The sequence below is a fragment of the Bidens hawaiensis genome, unplaced genomic scaffold (assembly GCF_021521415.1).
Source record: "Bidens hawaiensis isolate Kalapana, Puna unplaced genomic scaffold, B.hawaiensis_p1.1 tig00057657_1, whole genome shotgun sequence".
NCBI lineage: Eukaryota > Viridiplantae > Streptophyta > Magnoliopsida > Asterales > Asteraceae > Bidens > Bidens hawaiensis.
Genome location: NW_027500386.1, coordinates 96,810 through 103,429, shown reverse-complemented (window position 1 = coordinate 103,429; position 6,620 = coordinate 96,810). Strand labels below are relative to the sequence as shown.

At 34.4% G+C, this 6,620-nt stretch overlaps 1 pseudogene; it reads right to left on the bottom strand.

Moving 5' to 3' along the window:
- Nucleotides 1-1,362: 1,362 nt before the first annotated feature.
- Nucleotides 1,363-5,656, bottom strand: LOC143601940 (derlin-1-like; annotated as a pseudogene).
- Between the last annotated feature and the right edge of the window lie 964 nt (nt 5,657-6,620).

Genomic DNA, 6,620 nt, shown 5'->3' with positions numbered 1-6,620 from the left:
CACGTGTGTGAAGCTACTGAGCTGGGTACTAAGATTTCTGCGTTCCAGCAAGCTAAAACGTGAATAACAAAATTTAGACTGAAATGTTAATACTATCGTAGAAAAGAATAACTAAGTCGTAATGATAAAAAAACCATGTAAAAAAGCTAAAAAGACTTCTAAATGAAACTTACATTGAAACATAGATGAAAATAAGCATGTCATAACGATATATTTGGAACTCTACAAAAAAATTATATTTTAAAAGTTATAAAAAAACAAAAGATGTTTAAACAAACACAGGCGACCACGTGGACCAGTAATTCGTAAGTATCGTAGACGAAAACTTCTAATTGTTAGGCCGATCGTTGTGGGTTAACACCAGGGGTGCCACCACCATCCATGTCAGCCAGCACCCTTACCGCACCATAGTGCTACCCATCCCCCCTTCCAGCATGGTTTATTGGATTTAATAAACCCTATCGACGAGTATTGGCCGATAATAATCCATATTCATTTTATCATCAATGGCGGTCCCAAAATTAAAAGGTTTGGTCGCCAATAGTCCTCCGTTAAAAAAGGACTTAACGATGTTATACTTTTTTCTGAATTTCAAACTAATGCTTTAGGACTTTTGATCGGAAGGAGGATACGAGTCAATTGATATAAAACTTAGCTCGAAACGATGATCCAAACGACTTGATTTTTGTTAATTGGAAGTTCAAACACCCGAATTGAAGCATTGTTTCAGCGTTTTGGAGCACCGTTTCAAACTAAGTTTTACATCAATCGACTCGTGTTCTCTTTCCTATCAAAAGCCCTAAAACATTAGTTTGAAATTCGGAAAAAAAGTATAACACCGTTAAGTCCTTTTTAACGGGGGACCATTGGCAGCCAACTTTTTTAAAATTGGGATGGCCATTGGCGATAAAATGAATATAGGTTATTATCGGCCAATACCAGTCAATAAAGATTATTAAATTCCAATGAACCTTCCAGCATTAACCCCTTACCGCCCCATCATGCCCTATTCACCCCTTCGGCATGGTGTTTAGCGCCCACCTCTTGCTGACTCGAACCTGTGCCCCCCCCCAATAGTTAGCCCTTTAGCTCGCGAAAATGCATATGTACGTGTGTTATATACGCTGTCTAATGTTATACATCCGAACGACCAATATGCTCATATAATGATTCTCTAAATTCATATAGGATTTCTTGTTTTAGTTGCAGTATTTAACAAAATAAAGTCGAAAATAAATTTAAACCGATTTTTGAACATACATGAAAATAACTTTTACTCTACCTTAATGACATTAAGAATGTCGATCAACGACTTATAAACTAAGAGATCAAAGTGATTATTGCTAAACAAAAAATATAAGGTTAACCGCCAACACGATAAGATCTTCCTCTAAACGCCCCATTGGTGTTGCTACTTTCACGCATTGGCGTATATTTCCGAGCTCCAATCCTATACTTTGCTACTATCTTATGCCTATGCAATCTTGAGTTAAGAAATCTCAAAAGAAATTGACAGAGAAAATATTTATAAAGGAAACAGGTCAAAAATCGGCCACGTTGTATTTTTAATGCATAAAACCTCCAAAATTATTTTATTTAAAATATTATTACTTTCATTAAAGTAATATTATTTGTTAATCATATTTGATACACACTAATAATTTATGTGCTTTTAGATAAAGTATGAGTTTCCAAAATTATTCTATTTTTGTTAAAATAATATTAGTTTTTTAATCATTTATGGGCATTGTATGTTACCATTTAAAGACATTTTTTTTCAGGCTAACGCAACCGGTACCCAAAAAAAAAAAAAAAAAAACCATTTTGACCCGTTATCTGGCCCGTCCATATGACCCGTTACTTGATATAAGTATTTGAAATTCAAGTGGGAACGCAGAAAAGATAACAGAAAAGGATACACCCACTTAGGCGTTTGCAGCATAAACTCCCCCCCGGATAGCGGATGCAAAACCGTCAAGAAATAGTATAGGTGGCCCGCTATGATGCCATATAGAGCGGGCCCGAGTGGTGAACCAAATATCACATCCATAGCAAGCATGGCCCATGGCAAATAGAATGCCTGCAAAATAGTGTGCAGAGTTTACAGACGGCAATTTAAACCCGTTTACTTATATGTGGGCCCGCCATATTTTACAATAAAAGTTATAACCAGATAAAAAAGTCGACAGTAATTTTATTTTTTTACTTCAAAAATTTGGCATCTGCTTCGTGGAACTTTTTTGCGTTACCGCCAAAAGTTTATTCTAAAGACATTTAATATAGTTTTTTTGTAATCATATTTAACGCGCTAATGGGTCAACCCGACACATCCTAAAAACTACCAATGTACAACCGAACACATTTTGATCATAATCCAGCCCACCCGTTTAGCAACCTCATACTTTATATATGTTGATCTACAAAAAAAAAAAGAAAAAAACGCGCAGGGGGGGGTGGGTGGATTACCTTTAGTTGCACGAGCCTGTAAATGTTGATGCTGGCATTTGGAAATTCCCGGCTCCACATGTACAGGAGCATAAAAACCAGCGATACCCCCATAAAGTATGACTCGACGAAAGGTAAGGCAGATAACACCTAAACAAGCAGATAATATTGTTTTTCAAAAATAGCCATAACATATAAACATGCTGCAACATGATGACATCTTTCACAAACCATAAGCGTTAAAGATCCAAATATCATCATCCATAAGAAGTCTGCTGTACGCCTGTTAAATGGGCCGTTCTCCAGCTGAACACCATACCTTGCTCTAAACATAAAAAAAAAAAAAAAAAAGATCTTGCCAATTCTCAAAACATGAATACTTATATCATGACTGAAACATTAATTATATAAATCACTCACATCATTAATAAGCGGATCCCGAAATTCATAGAGAACGGGCCAAGAAATGCGAAGTTTGTAAGAAGTCTTCACACCTGAAATAACAAGTTTAAACAAACATGCTACATATATATATATATTTTTAAATTAGTAAGAGATGTCAAACCTGGAAATGATAAAAAACCTCCTTATGTATTAATGCAATATAATACATTGGCAGTAGCTGCAATGAAACTGCTGCAGTAGTCACCAAACACAAGGTCCCATAAGCCTTGCTTATAGGTGGAAGTGAATTGTACCATCTGAGAAAAAAGTTGGATTCAAACATATTTAAGGTTTAAAAAGATATTTGTGAATATAAGATTCGTATGCAAGGCGCTCGTTTTTAAAAAAATACTGCATCCGTATTCAAACGTACATGTAGAAACAAATAAAAAACGCACCCATATTCGAACGTACATGTAGCGGTTTTTAAGCTCAAAATATGAAGCAACGTATGCAAGCCGTTCGTTTTTAAAAAAATACTGCATAATTATTTATAGATACTATTTTAATGTGTTAATGTGTCTTTTATGCCATTTTATACTTTTCACCCACAACTACAACCACTTTTACTAAATACTCAACTAAAAGCTCACCTAATTTGGACAAATGAACTCAATACATTATGTATTGTACAACCACATCTAATCAAAACCTATGCAGTCGATAACGCGGATATATCTCCAATATATCAGTGATATATCGGTTATCGGCCCCTTGGTAAAATATCGGTCAAAATATCGATTAGAATATCAGTACTGATAATATCGGCGATATTGACCAATATTGGACCGATATTTGACCGATATATCACCGATATTCCCGATATCAGTTTTAATTATCAAATTTTAGTGTTCAGTGTTCGTGTTTTAAGTCTTAATCAGTTCCTACTTGCCACGATTGCTAGTGTTTTGCAAGTTGCAAAATGGTAATTTGTCCTATGGTAGTGTTAAATTGCTATATGTATGAATTTTACTTGATATTAAAATTACCGATATCCCACCGATATCTCAGATATCTGATATTTTTCCGGTAATAACTTGCAAGTTGCAACAGTCTTACTGTTTCAGAAACTATTTGTTAACTGCCATAGATCGAAGACTCGAAAACTGAACAATAACAGCTAAATATATATGCCACAAATGCAGAATCCACATTCAATTAGTGATATAAAAATCGCATATCGACATTGACAGTGGGGTTCTGCACGGTTCGGTTTGGGTCGATTTTGGGCTAAAACCGAACCAAAAACCGAAACTTTGGTTTTTGAAATTTTGAAAATCGTTCGATTTCGGTTTTGCTATTTGAGCTTGAAAATTTGGCCCAAACTTACGAGCTTGGGCTTAAATCATTTTGTTAATTAATAACTAACTGATTATATATGTTTATAAAATATTGGAGTTACATATTTATTAATAATAAAAAAATGAAAATCTATAAAATCGGTTCGGTTTTTATTACATACAAAACCAAAACCGAACCTTAAGTTCGTTTTCTTCAAAAAGCATAAAACCAAACTATCGGTTTTTGTTTCGGTTCGCCTTTTTTGGTTTCGGATCGTTTTTTTTCTGTTTCATGCACACCTCTAAATTTAGGAGTGAGCGATAACCAGACCGTTATCTGATTAACTGAAAACCAAATTAACTGAAAATCGGTTATCAGTTTTTTTTCTTTTTTTTTTCTGTACCCTCGGTTAACCGAAATCAACTGAACTGTTCTATTTTCATATATTTCTAGCTTTTATAAATTTATACCTCCATTTAATGTATTTCAAAGCAAAAATTAACCCAAGTTTGGTTTTGGTTATTAACCAAACCAAACCAAACCGAATAAACCGAACCAATTAACCAAAAGCCAATTGGTTAATAAAATAGATTAGCTTATGGCTTTGGCTTTCGTTGAGGCTAATAAGCTAGCTGAACCGTGCACACCCGACCCTAGTACTCGATGTTGAGTTTGTAGGCCTTGTATGGGCCGATTTGTTATTTGAAGTCAAAGAGGAGACGGGTGTGGGTGGCCGGGCCTAAGCCAAGCCCAGCCCAGTCGGGATTTCTTGTTCAATAATTTATAAACCTTAGACTAGTCTCTATTTATATTTATACAATGCTATGTACTTGTAATCCTTTGTCACCCAATAAAGAATACCTAGTTACCACCCAAAGACGTTGGTCAGTTTAGACCGAACCACGTTAAATCCTCGTGTTAGTTATTGCTTACGCGTATGTGTTCAGTTTCGTGTGTGCATTAATCCTAACACTCGAGAGTCTAAATGAACAAATGATGGTAAGATGAATCATGAAATATAAGAGAATGTTTGGGACTGCGTTTGAAAAATGCTTATTAGCTTATTGCTGTTTTCAAAAAGCCAATAACTTAAAATGTGTTTGACAATCACAAAAATCTTTTTATGTTAGCTTTTTGAAAGGGTTAAAAAGCAGTTTTCCAAAAGCCCCAAATACTGGCTTTTCAAAATAGCTTTTTCGAAAAGCCAATAAGTATTTTTCAAACTCAATCCAAACGTGTTCTAAACAAGCTTATAATTCACTTTAAAAACCTATAAAAAAACAGTAGACAGCAATTAAATACAAACATGCATACAAATGCTTCGAAATCTAAAATCAAACCAAATATTTGCACATTTTAAATCATCAGTAACTATGATCTAAACAAACAATAAAATGAAGCGATCGTATAAGCATTATTTTACGTAAACATGCATGCAAATAATAATAATATTTGAAAACGTTACGTACTCTGCAGGTGACGACATTCCAACAAGAGAAGGACGTATTATTATTATGAACAACTTCTGAACGTATTTTTGTCTTGTTTTAATTTGGTTAGACCCGAAGGTTTGTGATTGTACCCGACCCGTTTTCAAATTATGAGGTTATTCTAAGGGGTTCACGAGCCAAGCTGAACCGAGCGAAGGTTTGCTCATTGTTTGGCTCGTTTACAACTGAACGGCTAAAATAGAGTAAATTACATTTTTCATCATTTATTAATTTATAGTTTTTTTAGTAATCGTTTTTAAACGAAAGAAATATCAAGAGGCATTCTTTACGTTTTAAAAACCTTGCACATTTTGTCCTTTCCACTAACGGGAGTCAGATTTTTCTGTTTAACCTAGTCATGTGCCTTAACGGAAAAATTCCAACACCCGTTAGTGAAAAGGACGGAACGAGCAAGGTTTTTGAAACGTAAAAGATGCCCCCTGATATTTCTTTCGTTTAAGAACGATTCCCGATAAAAGTTGTAAATTAGTCAAATTGCACTTTTAGTCCTTTATGTTTATAGCTTTTTTTTTCTAGTAATCATCCTTAATCTAAAGAAATATCAAGAGACATCCTTTACGTTTCAAAAACCTTGCACGTTTCATCCTTTCCGCTAACGGGCGTAAGATTTTTCCGTTAAACCCAGTCATGTGCCTTGCACAGTAGTTTAACCTTGATGGAAAAATCCAACACCTGCTTGTGAAAGGACGAAACGAGCAAGGTTTTTGAAATGTGAAGGATGTCTCTTGATATTTTTTTCGTTTAAGAACGATTCTCGAAAAAAGTTGTAAATTAATAGCTTTTGGACAAACGTGTAATATGTCGTAAATTTTTAGGAGAAAGAAGTTTGAAGTGAGATAAAATGAAAATGTAAGTAAACTTCTAGTATTTTGAAAACTTGAAACGAACAAATGAAACTATAAAATTGACGGAATAGAAAAAAATTAAAAAGGCTAAAAA